This window comes from Pituophis catenifer, unplaced genomic scaffold, assembly GCF_029215685.1.
Source record: "Pituophis catenifer annectens isolate HBS135680 unplaced genomic scaffold, rPitCat1.0.hap2 SCAF_2, whole genome shotgun sequence".
In the NCBI taxonomy this organism is placed as follows: domain Eukaryota; kingdom Metazoa; phylum Chordata; class Lepidosauria; order Squamata; family Colubridae; genus Pituophis; species Pituophis catenifer.
Genome location: NW_027256882.1, coordinates 1,388,708 through 1,402,727, shown reverse-complemented (window position 1 = coordinate 1,402,727; position 14,020 = coordinate 1,388,708).

Here is a 14,020-nt window from a genome sequence, read left to right as displayed (position 1 = left end):
GAATAATAATTGCAATAAATAATTAAGTGTTATGAGCTTAAGAAACTACTTCATGATCAGCTACCGACTTTTATCATTAAATGTTCCTTAGTATTTAGATCTGGTCTCAGGATGATAATGTAGCACTTGGGGAAGAAGATGCAGCCCAGCAGGCCAGCCCCAGAAGCCAAGATGGAGAAAACCTGCACGGCCACCATGTATTTCCCTTTGGTGCTCAAGTAGGTGGGCAGGAAGGAGATCCAGACGCTGCAGAAGACCAGCATGCTGAAGGTGATCAGTTTGGCTTCGTTGAAGGCCCCAGGCAGGTTCCTGGCCAGGAAAGCCACTGTGAAGCAAATGGCAGCAAGGAAACCCATGTAGCAGAGAACCACATAAAACATGGTCACAGAGCCTTCATTGCACTGAAGGATGATCACTCCTGATTGGGAGTTCAAGTCAAAATCAGGAAACGGAGGAGAAACTCCCAGCCAGATTGTACAAATTACCATTTTTCCAGCAGAACCAGAAAGGATGATGGAGTTGGCCAAGCTCTTCCCCAACCATCTCCTCACCATGTTCCCTGGTTTCGTGGCCAGGAAGGCCAGCACTACCATGATTGTTTTGGCTAACACACAAGACACAGCTACTGAGAAGATGATGCTGAACATTGTTTGTCGGAGAAGGCAGGTGGCTTTCCTTGGTCGGCCAATGAAGAAAAAGGAGGACAAGAAGCAAAGCAAGAGGGAAACTAGGAGGATGTAGGACAAGTCACGGTTGTTTGCTTTGACAATGGGAGTTTCTAGGTATTTAACAAATATGACTAAAACAAAGCCTGTTGTTAGAAACAAGAGTACAGCAAGGGAGACCAGGATGATGCCCAGATGTTCTTCATAGGACAGGAAGGTTATTCTTTTGGGGATACATTGTATTCTGTCCTCAGTGGGATATTTATCATCTGGGCAGCTGGTGCATTTTTCACTATCTGAGAAAACAGTAAGTAATATTATTTTTATACTCTCTCCTTTCACATTCCAAGAAAGACCTTCTTTCAATGACAGCTGATACCAAGAGACAGGAAATCAATCGTAATGGGTAAATTGGTAAACTGAAATATAGATACAGATGTAGACTTTTTAAAAAAATGATGGTTGCCCATCTTAAACCAAATGTACGCAATTTACAATCCAGTTTAAAAAGCACAATATATACGACTATCAAAATATCAACAACAATATTTAAAACCCTAAAGAGAAATAATTGATGCCACAACCACCCTTCACTGAGGCAATATACCTTGTTGTAAGCACTTCATCCTAATGATCTTAATAAATATTGACTGACTGACTGACTGAATGAATGAATGAATGACTGACTGAGATATCTTTTGGCCTGTAAGATAAAATTGATTTGGATGAGCAAAACCCATTGACCTGAAACCAATCCTCAAGTTTCAAAGAATTTACATGGTAAACATGGAAGGAAACTTCCTAGGTGACAAGTAGAAAAGATACTTCCTTTAGCAGAATGCCCAATCCACTACATTCTTCTTGCCCAATCCACTACATTCTTCTATCCTTTCCTGCCTTATTCTTCAAGAGCTTATATATCTCCCATTATGGGATATATTGGTCATGTTGAAAATAGCAATGAAGAATAAAATAGTCATGTTCACACGTGTGTTTTAACATGCACTTTGATATGAGGTTCTGGTTGAATCCAATCCCTTTCCTCTGGTGTCACTCACCTTCCTGTGTGGAGATAGTCCCCTCCGGACAAGGAATACAATCATAGCAGCAAATTGGTTCTTCTTTCCGAACCCGTTTTACAAATCCAGGGTGACAATTGTCCACACATCTGGACTGAGGCAGAGACTAAGCAGAAAAACAACATTCATTCCAAAATATCTGCCAAATTTTTATTTATTACATTGATTGATGATTAAAATAAATGAAACTGTGCTTAAGAAAGACACTTCTGAGCAATAGATCAGGAAAAAATAAAACATTATAAAGCCACTCCCCTTTGAAAATAATCCAAATTGTTCTAGTTAAGATATGAAGAAAAAATTCCTCACAGACTAGGGCTGTCAACCTCAAATTAGGTATTATTTAGTTATATCTGTACACTTATACATGACTGGTAAAATAAGACTAAACATTACTGCCTAATTTCTCGAATTTTAGTGAGGATGAGTGGAGATGAAATCATGAGAACATGTCACTTAAAAAGGGTGAGCCAGGCATGTTTTCCTGCAGCCCATGGGACATGAGTATGAACCCTGTGTGGGAAAGGGATATTTCTAAGCCCAAGTGAGGGATTTGAAACAAGGTCCTTTCCATTGAAGAATTACAGTTTTGTTGTTAGTCGCTACTTGTGTCCAACTCTTTGAGCCCCCAAGAACCATAGCACTCTAGGACTCCCTGTCCTCCATTGCCTCTCAAAATTAGAACTACAATTAGATGACATGGAAAGACAGACCCACATTTATTTACTACTTAAATTTGGAGAATTCTTTGTTTCAGTGGAAGACTTAAGGTAGCTGACAATCAAGATAAACAATTGCATTCAAGGGGTTTTTAGATGGATTAGAAGCCAAAGATCAAATCTAAGTAGCATTTCATCACATATTAACCCACATTGTCTCATTATTTCAAGAGTCAAGAAAGTTTCTGGGAGGGTCAAAATCATTATCAGTCCATCATTTTTCAAGTTTAAGACATTATTTCATATCGGACAAGTCATTGTGATTCCACATTGATAGGACCTGCTGACTTTTCTAGTAGCAGGAGCCTTATCCCAGTGGGTGAAACAAAGGCATGAATAACTCTGGTCAGATATGGGCTGTTAAAAAATATCTGAGCCTGCTCTTTCAGAGGATACTAACAGGCAGAAATATACAGACAGAAAAGTTGCCAATATTTTCAACCACCTTGTTGAGCAACTTTAGCCGTGAAAGAGCATCTTGGTCGATAATAAGCCTCTGTCTTTCAAAACTCCCCAGTTGCTCTTTGATGGGATCCTCCTTGGGGAAAAGCAACCAAGTTATGATATTCAGATTTCCTGCTACATTTCCACTTTGGTCCAAGTATAGTTTCTCCCAGGAAAAATTGCAAAACTCATTCTTCTCCAGAAAGGGATGAAACTAGAATTGAAACATCCAGGAATTTTGAAAGCAACTTGAAACAACCTAAAAGGAGGAGCAATTTTAAAGCTGAGCTTGTGAATGACAGATGTCCAGTGCCCTCTTCATTATTTGCCTGAATACCAATAACCCTTGGACGTATATACCACTTCACTGTGCTATTGGAGCCCTCTCTAAATGGTTTATAGAATCAGCATATTGCCCCCAACAATCTAGGTACCCATTTTACCAACCTTGGAAGGATGGAAGGCTGAGTCAATCTTGAGCTGGTCACGATTGAACTCCTGGCAGTGAGCAGTGAGATAGGGTTAGAGTTAGGGTTAGGGTTAGGGTTAGGGTTAGGGTTAGGGTTAGCATTAGCATTAGCGTTAGCATAAAGGCAACGGCTAAATGCAAAGACTGAGTAGCGATTAATCTGAAAAGCTTTAATTGGATTCTTGCAATGAGGAGGGATTAGGCTAAATGTTCCCAGGTTTAGCTGAAATTTATGAATATAAAATTCTATCATGCTAATTACAAACCCATTAGTACAGGAATTTATTTGAAATGTATACATTTTAAATAATTTTATAATAGCAGTGTTTAATATAAAAATATAAATGTCACAGTGCCTGCTCTTTGGAACATAAACCTGTGAACGAAATCTGTCCTCATCTTGGCCAAACCTTTTGGGTTTTTGTAGAACAATGGTTCCCCTACATCAGCATTGGATTTTTTTCTAAATAGGAAATAGGTTTGATGGCTCCTTGTCAGGACCCCATACCTGCCATGGCTCTAGCCTTGGAGCCCCCAATCTCTCTTTCTTCACCGTTTTTCTCCTCCTAGATATTGAGGAATATGCAACATTCAAGACATGGGCCAGAGTCTTAACAATACTGTAAAAACGGTGGTCATTTTTTATTTGAATTCTATTCTTTTTCTCTTGCATGTCCAGTGGTGCTATCTGGGTGCATCGTCTCCGGCCCTTGACTGAAAGGAAATGCTTTGAAAAAGAACAGCGAAAAGACTGGTCTTCAAATTTGGAATCCTTAAAAAGACTGGGTTGAAAGGCATCATCATTTGGCCATTTTCTTTCCTGAAAAACAAAGTTCCAAATGCTATGGATATATTTGAAAAGTGTATCCCTTATCATTGTCACCTTCTCCATAACTGTGATGATCCAGACTTTCCCTTCAATGGGTCCTGGCAAACCTTCAATTGTTAAATGGATATGACGAATTCTATCCAGAAATGAAGCAAATTCTATGAAGTGAACAAAGACATTGACTTTTCTCCACTTACAGATGGCACGTCTGAGAGGTTCTGTAGCTCTAGCCATTGAGAAATGTTGTGAGATAACTGCACAAATTCCATTTCTGACAAGCATAGGAGTGAAAGTTCTCATGAAATTCTCTCCCTCCTCTGTGTCTGTTGAAAAGAGACCAATCAAAGTCCATCTGAAATGGAGGAGGAGTTGGACAATTCCTGGATACTGGATCCCATTTTGGGGAAGCATCTGATGAAAAAAAGGCATTTGACTTTTATCACTCAGAGCCTCTGAAACAATTCCATAACTGATCTGGAGAAGCAATGTGAAATGGTGAATTATGGTTAGATCAGATCAAGTCCAAAATGTAAGCTTTTAACACAGTGTGTTTCTCACAAACATATTAGAGTAGTGCAGTAGTCACCAACTGGCAGTCCACGAACCACTTGTGGTCTGTGAGAAAATTTTGGTGGTCTGCAGAAAAATTATTTCCATTTTTTATATTGTACTAAATACTATTTATCTTTTTTTAAAAAAAAAAATCATCGTAGTGGTCCACAGGATTTAAAATTATGAATTTGGTAGTCCCTGAAGTTGGTGACCACTGGAACAGTCTATTGTTCTTAACCCTTACGTGATATCAAGATAAAGAATACAAAATGCAGAATATTAGCAAGATGAAATATAATCATTTGTCTAATCTGGGGTCTAAGATACTGCTCTTTCTCTTTTCTAATAAAATTGACATTCAGATAATAGATGTGCTATTTGGGTCTCTTCTATCTGTAGAGCATTGCAAATGCAAATCAGTTCATTTTAGAGATTTGCTTAAATGTTCCATATTTAACATTGTGTCCAGCTGCTCAAGTCTTGCTCAAGGAAATGTTTAGACCTCCTCCCCATTCTGGATCCCAGTCCCTACCCATGACAAAGGCCATGAGAAAAGCAGTTCATGATTTCCATATTAAAGATATGATTGAATCTCTTACCCACCCACCAACAACCAGCTCACTTTGCCAGATAAACAAAAAAAAAAAACAAACCTGTGGGACTTTGTAGAGGCCTACTAATGTTGACATCTGAATGGAGATGTCATCAAGAGATCCATCAAGAACAGCCATCAGATTGTCCTTCTTGCCACAGCTGTAGTTGGGAATATTGGCTTCTCCAGTTGAGAGGATGTCTAGCAAAGCATCTGAAGTGCCAAGGGTGTTCAAATAATTGTCATGGATGTTGTAACCAAGTGTGAGATTGTACAGAAGCTGAGAATTCTTGTTAACTTGTTGAATGGCAAAAAGGAAACTTAGGATTCTTTCTGAATCAGTAACTGAATGACTGTAAAAAAATGTTCATCATAGCATCATCTCTAACAACAACAACAAAATATGTTTTCATATATTCCTTTTTCTCTCCAAAAGCTGATTCAGTCTTAAGCCAAAAATAAGAATAAAATGATAGTCACCCATCAGCGTATAATTGTTATGAGTGTTGAGAACGTGGGATGGATATTTAATATTTAAAATATATCATTATTTGTAATAGTATTCATTTTTAATTTGTGCAATGACCAAGATTCAAAATCATTCAATCATTAAAATAGAATCATCAGCAAAGAGGATTTATAAATGATCCAGAAAAGCAATTCTAAAAACAAGCCATCCTCTATTCCATATCAGGGTCAGGCACTGAATATCAATGAATGGTTATAAGAATAGGGAAATGGGTGGGGCAGAGGCAACTACTAACTTTTCAATAAAATAGGTGGGATTAACTCAGGATTGTACGAGAGGTGAAAATAATTTGGACTTTGGTGGGCAGGGTTGTTGCATCTTTGGATTTGGGTCTCTTAAAATAAGAGATAAGAGAGAATCCATGGAAATCTAAATGATTCAAGAAATTAAACAGGTCCTGCAATATAAGAGTAACTGAAAGAAATGAAGAAGGGTGTTAGGACTGCAAACAGAAGGAATGCAACTCCATCACACTGAATGACTTACGAGGGAAATTGAATATAAGGAGCTGTGTTGAAAGACAACGTTATATGGGATATTATGGTGGCAACGGAGACTATACCAATGAGGTGGTCTCCTGGCCTGTAATAGCTCCGTAGGTTTTTTCGCTCGTGTTCCTCCAAACTCAGCAGGCACTTCATTCTCAGCTTCCCAGAGACTGGCTGGGACATGAGCAGCAGCAGAAGCAGAAGGAAGAGGTCCATAATTCATGGGGATGAATCAATCCCCTTCCAGTTTCTAAGGAAGAACAAGAGCATTCAAAGAATTCAAAGCACCATTCAAAGATGGAAATGAGAGTGACTTTCTTGACCCAGAGAGAGATTAACAGAACTGCACTGAAAGAAGAGAAAGGAAAGGTACATTCAAGAAGCACAGTCTCTGAATGTCCCGAAATTTGTGCCACACAGAGTGTGACCTGAGTCATTTATGCTTTTCTGATGCAAGATCCCTTTCAAGTTTCTTCAGTCTGATGTTTACATCAAAGGCGATCACTGGAGAAATATCAGGAGAGATCTCACAGACCAGGATTTTAATAATTACTGTAAGAAGCAACATCTCCTCTGGGGATCCTAAATTACTTCTGGGCCTCCATGTGCAGAGAAGTTGGAGAAAAGTATAGTGAAAAATCATAGATATACCCCTAGAGGGTACTGGTCTGAAGTGGTTGTGGTCCTTCCTTTCTGGACATGTCTACAAAGTGATGCTGAAGAAAGATAGTTAGACACCCAGGAAATTGGGTGTTGTCCTTCAATGTACTCTCTTGTCCCCAGAGACTCCTGAGGAATGTCACCCAGAACTATTGAGTTTGGTTCCACATTAGTGTCAGAGTTGGAAACTATCTTTTACATTTGGGCCCTTTCTACTGTGGGAAAATGGGTGGGGGGATTGCATAGAGTATGGGTGATATGTAGTCAAAATAACGTTCTTTTCTCAGAGAGTCAAGGCCACCTTGCTCTGCAGCTGTGATGAGGTGACTGAGAGGCATCTCCAGTTTTGGATGGTGCCTGATTGGATCATGTGATGGACGTGTGGGTGCAGGGCGAAGGGACTTGAACTTTCTTTTGGGCAGGAAAATCCTGGAAATTTTCAGATTCTGGTTTTCCCAGATGTGCCAATATGACATCTCTAATAAAATGGAACTTCAAAGAAATTCAAGCTTCGGAGTTTTCTTTCATTGGCAGTGTTACTTGGAACCCTGACACTTAGGTTGATGACGCTTAATTCTATTTTTTTAAAAAAGATTTTTATTTCTTATACACATATTGTTAATGTACATTCTCTTGTCCATAATTAGTCATACATATACATATTTTTCTAAAGAAAACATAACAATAAAACATTTTAATTACATTCGGAGTTGCTCTTCTACCCTTTCCCCCCCTCATTTTACAACAAACCTTCTTCTCCTTCTTTCTTTCCCTTCCCTACCTCCTCTCCTCTCCTACTTTCTTCCTTCCTCCTCTCCTTCCTCTTCCCTACTTCCCCTTCCTTTCCCCCACTTCTCCCCTCTTTTTCCCCTTTCTAACCTTCTCTCCTACTCTTTTCCCCTCTCTTTTCTTCCTCTCCTTTCCCCTTTCTTCCATTCCTCTCTCTCCCTATCCTCTTCTCTCTTACTCTCTACTCCTCTCTTCTTTCTTTCCCCTTTGTTGTCCAATATTTCCTCTATTTGGTATCCGAGCATCCCCAATTTTATACTAATATATACTTTCTTTCAATTTCCTTTCAGTTTTACCTAGTCTGTCACCTCTATCATCATAATTGTACATTTATATTATAACATTCTTTCTTTCGCCCCCACCCACCCATCCCCCTTTTCCATTTACTCCGGTGTCATCTGAGTTTCTATTTCTTTTTGTCTTCTCCCTCATTCATCTTTCTCTTATCTAATTTGTTTATCTATCATCTTTTATTCATATTTCTTTTCTAACCATACATAGAATCTTCCCCATATCTTGAAATACACTGATTCCTCTTTATCTTTTATTCTTAGAGTTAATCTATTCCTTTCTGCACAGTCTAAAATCTGCTTTATTACTTCACCTTCTGACAGGATTTTCTCTGTCTTCCAATTTTGTGCAAATACAATTCTTGCCGCTGTTATTATGTGTATAACTAGATACATATCTTCTCTGCTTTATCTCTCTGGCAAAACTCCCAATAAAAAAATCTCTGGTTTTAATTCTATACGTTCGTATAACATTTCCTCTAACCATATCTGTATTCTAAACCAATACTTTTTTGCTTCTATGCATGACCACCACATATGAAAATATGATCCTGGCAAATGCGAACATTTCCAACATTTAGCTGATTTATCTTTAAACATTTTTGCTAGCCTTTCTGGCAACATATGCCATCTATAAAACATTTTATATAAATTTTCTTTATATGCAGTTGTCATTGTCAATTTGTAATTCCTTTCCCATTATTGTTGCCATTTCTCTAATTCTATTGTATAACCAAAATTTTTCGGCCATGTTATCATTATCTCTTTTACTTCTTCATCTTCTAATCTAACTTGCAGTAAGTAATTATACAATCTTTTAATCATTTTTTCATCTTTTCCAGTCATTATCTCATCTAATTCTGATTCCCCCAGATTAAAACCATATTGTTTCAAGTCTTTATCATATCTTGTATTTGCAGTCATGTATACCGATCAGTCTCAATCCCTTCTTTTTCTAAATCTTGTTTCTGTTTTAGTTCTCCCTTCTCTGTTAAAATATACTTATATCTTACAATATTGTCCATGTTATTCATATTAGGATGTTTCAACGCTTCTATTGTTGAAAGCCACTTTGGTATTTCTGTATAATGTTTTTCTTTCACTCTCACCCATACTGTTAACAAACCATTCCTTACACAATGTCTCTGGAAGTATCCATGTATTCTATTTTTCCCGTACCATAAGAAAGCATGCCAACCTAATTGTAAAGCATGTCCCTCCAAGGTCAATAGTCTTGTATTTCTCAATAAAATCCATTCTTTGACCCACGTTAACATCGCCGCTTGATGGTAAAGTTCCCAGTTTGGTAGACCAAATCCTCCTCTAGTTCTAGAATCTTGAAGCACTTTAAGGTTAATTCTTGCTTTTTTTCCTTGCCATATATATTTCCACATCATCTTATTCAAGCTCTCAGCGTATTTTTTTCTCCAACTTTATTGGAATCGTTTGGGGAAAAAAACAAGATTCTTGGTAATATATTCATTTTAATTAATACTATTCTTCCCATTAATGATAAGTGCAGGTTTTTCCATTTTTCCAAATCTGTTTCAATTTGATTTCTCAGTTTATAATAATTATCTTCCTTCACTGTATTACATCTTGAAGTTAATTGGATGCTCAAGTATTTCACTTTCTTTACTATTTGAATATCTAACTTCTCCATTAGTTGCTTCTTTTGCTTTTCTCTCATATTTTAACTATAATTTTTGTCTTATCTTTATTGATTTTCAATCCTGCTACTTCTACATATTCCTCTATTTGCTCAATTAACTTTGGGCCCGTGTCTGTTGGTTCTTCCATAATAAATACCAAATCATCCTCAAATGCTTGTAGTTTATATACTCTTCTTTTTAAATTCTCATCCTTTTTATTTCTTTATCTTGTCTTATTTTCCTGTTTAAAATTTCTAAGGTCAGAATAAATAATAGTGGAGATAATGGACATCCTTGTCTAGTTCCTTTTCTTATATCTACTTTCTCTGTCATTTCACTGTTCATTATTATTTTACCCAATTGGTCTTTATATATAAACCGTATTGATAAATCTGTCCCCCAAATCCATCTTTTGTAATTGTAAAATCATAAATTGCCAATTCACATTATCAAATGCTTTCTGCGCATCTAAAAATAACAATGCCATTTGTTTCTCTGAATGTGCTTCATAGTATTCCAATGTATCCAAAATAATTCTTATATTGTTTCTAATCTGTTTTTTAGGCAAAAAGCCATTATGATCTGAATGTATGAATTCATTTAACAACCTCTTCAATCTCTCTGCCATAATTGATGCAAATATTTTATAATTTGCATTTAATAATGACATTGGTCTATAATTCTTTATTTGTTGTAAATCTGTTTCTTCTTTTGGTTTAAGAATTATATATGCCTCCATCCATGAGTTTGGAACCTTAGCTTTTACTAATAAATCCTTAAATACTTGTAACATTGTATTGCTTAGTACATCTTGCAATTTTTTATATAGTTCTGCTGGTAGACCATCTGGTCCCGGGGTTTTTCCATTCTTCTGCTTTTTAATTCCCTCCATCAATTCCATCATTGATATTCTTTCATCTAATGCTTTTTCGCTCATCGATTTTTCCAAATATTGTTCTATTTTCCCCTCTGCTATCTGCTCTTGTTGATATAATTTCTTATAATATTCCTCAATTATTTTTTTCTTTTCTTCATTCTGGTAACACATCTTTCCATCTTGATCTAATAATTGATTTATCAGTTTCCTTTCTCTTTCCTTCTTCATTTTATATGCCAGCCATCTTCCTGGTTTATTTGCATTTTCAAAGAAATTTTGCTTTGTTGATTTTATTTTCTTTGCCGGCTCTTCGTTCTCTATTAAATTCAAATTGTATTTTTTCAAGTCCATTAAATTTTTATTTTTTTTGTCTTGTGGGTATTTTTGCAACTCTTTCTCTAATTTCTTATATTCCTCCTCCAACTTCTTTTGAGTTTGTCTATTCTGTTTATTTCTTTTTCCTGTATAGGTCATTACCAACCCCCTTATATATGCTTTACTGGTGTCCCATACGTTTTGCAATGATGTATCTTCTTTTCTATTCTCTTTAAAGAAAAAAGTCAATTCTTTTTCCATATATTGTATAGTCTTTCTCATTTAATAAGCTTTGATTTAATTTCCATCTCATTCTTTTTCTCTGTCCTTTCCATGTCATCATTATTGGGTTGTGGTCTGCCCATATATTTACTTCTATATCAATCTTATGTATCTTGGATATTAAATCTGTTGACATCCACATCATATCTATTCTTGACCATGACATATGCCTATATGAATAAAATGTATATTGCTTCTCCTTTAAGTTCGTTTTTCTCCAAGCATCTTGTAAACTTAGTTCATCTATCACTGTAAAAATGCTTTAAGAAGTGTCTTCCTTGACTTTTTATTCACTTTTGTAGATTTATAGTCCAGTTCATTATCAACAATCGCATTAAATTCTCCTATTGTGCATATCTTCATCTTCATATTCTAATATTCTCCTGTGTAATTTTGCATAAAATTCTTCTTGATTTTCATTTGGAGCATAGATACCCACAAGTAGGTTTTTTTTTTTTATGATTCATTACAATTTCCACCATTAATACTCTCCCTTCCTCATCCTCAAATATTTGTTTGGATTAAATTGTCTGTTTAATGTAAAATGTTACTCCTCTCTTGCTTTGACAAGCCAACGCTTTATACAATGTCCCCAATTTTATTTGCTCTAAAAGTTTTTTGTGTTACTTTCTAATATGAACTTCTTGTAAACATATAATTTCTACTTTTAATTTCTCTAATTTGTTAAATGTTCTTCTTTTTATTGCTGAATTTTATCCATTTATATTCAAAGATATTATTTTAATTTCTTCTTCCATTTCTTATTTATTTGCTTGTTTTGTCAATCTAGTCGTTCTTATCTCCCTTTGTTCTTTAACTTCTTTCGCTCTTGCTCTTTCTCTTATAGCTCTCTCTTCTTGTTCTTTAGTTGTCTCTTTTGGTTGTTCTTTTTTTTCCTCCGGTTGCCCCTCCCTCTTTCATCTCTCAATCTTTCTTTCTCTTGGCCACCTATGTGTTGTTCATAAAATAACTCTGCTTTTTCTATTGTATCCAATCTATATCTTTGTTCTTGCCAATTCACGAATATTCCTTCTGGTATCAACCATCTGAAATTTATTCCTCTTTTAATCAAACATTTCGTGAAAAATTGATATTCTGTTCTCAGATCTCTCACTCTTCTTTGAATTTGATTCAGTACCACTACTTCTCTCCCTTTGTGCTTTATCATTGCATTTCTCATTAACTGCAGTATCTCTGCTCTCAATGTTTTCTTAATGAATCTAACATGAATTTCTCTAGGCAGATTATTCCTCATTGTGTATCTTGTGTGCACTCTGTATATCTCATCAATCCCATGTAATATCCTTTCTTTACTTTCTTCCATTACTTCTGCTAATATCTCTACAATTTTCTCTGCTAAATTTTCTCCCTTTTCTTCTTCAATGTTTTGGAATCTTAAATAATAATCAGTTTTATCCATTTCCAATGTTATTATTGTCTTTTCCTGATTTTTATCAGTAATTGTAAATCAATAATCCATCTCTTCAACCTTTTTCTCCGTTGCTTCTGCTTTTTCTTCCACTTGCTGCAATTGTTGTTCATTTTTCCCTAGCATCTCTTTAACTTCTTTCAATTCCTCTATTTTTCCATTCTCCCATCTATCTTGTCTAGTCCTGCCTTGAGATCTTCATATATACTCTGTAGCATATTTTTTAATTCCGTATTGATTTTCTCTTGCTGTGGCGTAGTTTCTGTTGCCTTTTGCCCCATAGAGCAAGATGCTGTTGATATTGATGGTGATGATAGATCACCATTTATAATCTAAAATAATCCAATTCTTAGGTTCAGGCTTCCCCTTTATTTATATTCCAATTTCAAATTTCAAATCTGCTCCCAAATCAATCTCTTCAGGTTCTTAATACCCTAATCCACAGAGGTTTAATCCATTAAAAAAGAAAGAAAGGTTATATTTTAAAAAAGAAAGCAAAAAACAAAAAAGAGAAAAAAAGAAAAAAAGATCCGAACAAAAATAAGAATTCTCCATTAAAAATTTCAAAACCAAAATGTACCACTCAAAATATCCAACCAGGCAATAAAAAGATGAAGAAAGTATAAGATATGGTCTCATAAGAAAAAGTTTTTTAAAAAACCCTCAAAAACCCAATACCAATCACCAAAAAAATTAATCCAGGAAAAAGAAGCCTTGATAAAAAAAAGGAAAAGGAAAAACAGAAAAGGAAAAAAGTATATATTCCAAAATACCACTGTTCCAAAATATTCCAAAATTTATAAATCCACCAGGTGAAAGAACCAGACAGCTCTTACAAAAGCTTTCATACTTTTTCCCCTTCTCTCTTCTTCTGTTACAAAATCACAAGACCATTTTTATCAAATTCATTCTTGCCAGTTTCCAAAACATTGTCCAAGGTTATTTCACACTCCTCTTCTCCTTAGTTCAATATATCTATTTAATTTTCTCTATTACCACTAGATGGCACTACAATTCACATAGAATAGAATAGAATAGAATAGAATAGAATAGAATAGAATAGAATAGAATAGAATAGAATAGAATAGAATAGGAAGGGATCTTGGAGGTCTTCTAGTCCAACCCCCTCCCCAGGCAGGAAACCCTACACCACTTCAAACAAATGATTATCCAACATCTCCTTTAAAATGTCCAGTATTGGAGCATTCACAACTTCTGCAGGCAAGTTGTTGCACTGATTAATTGTTCTAAGTGTCAGGAAATTTCTCCTTAGTTCTAGTTGCTTCTCTCCTTGATTAGTTTCCACCCATTGCTTCTTGTTCTACCCTCAGGTGCTTTGGAGAATAGTTTGACTCCCTCT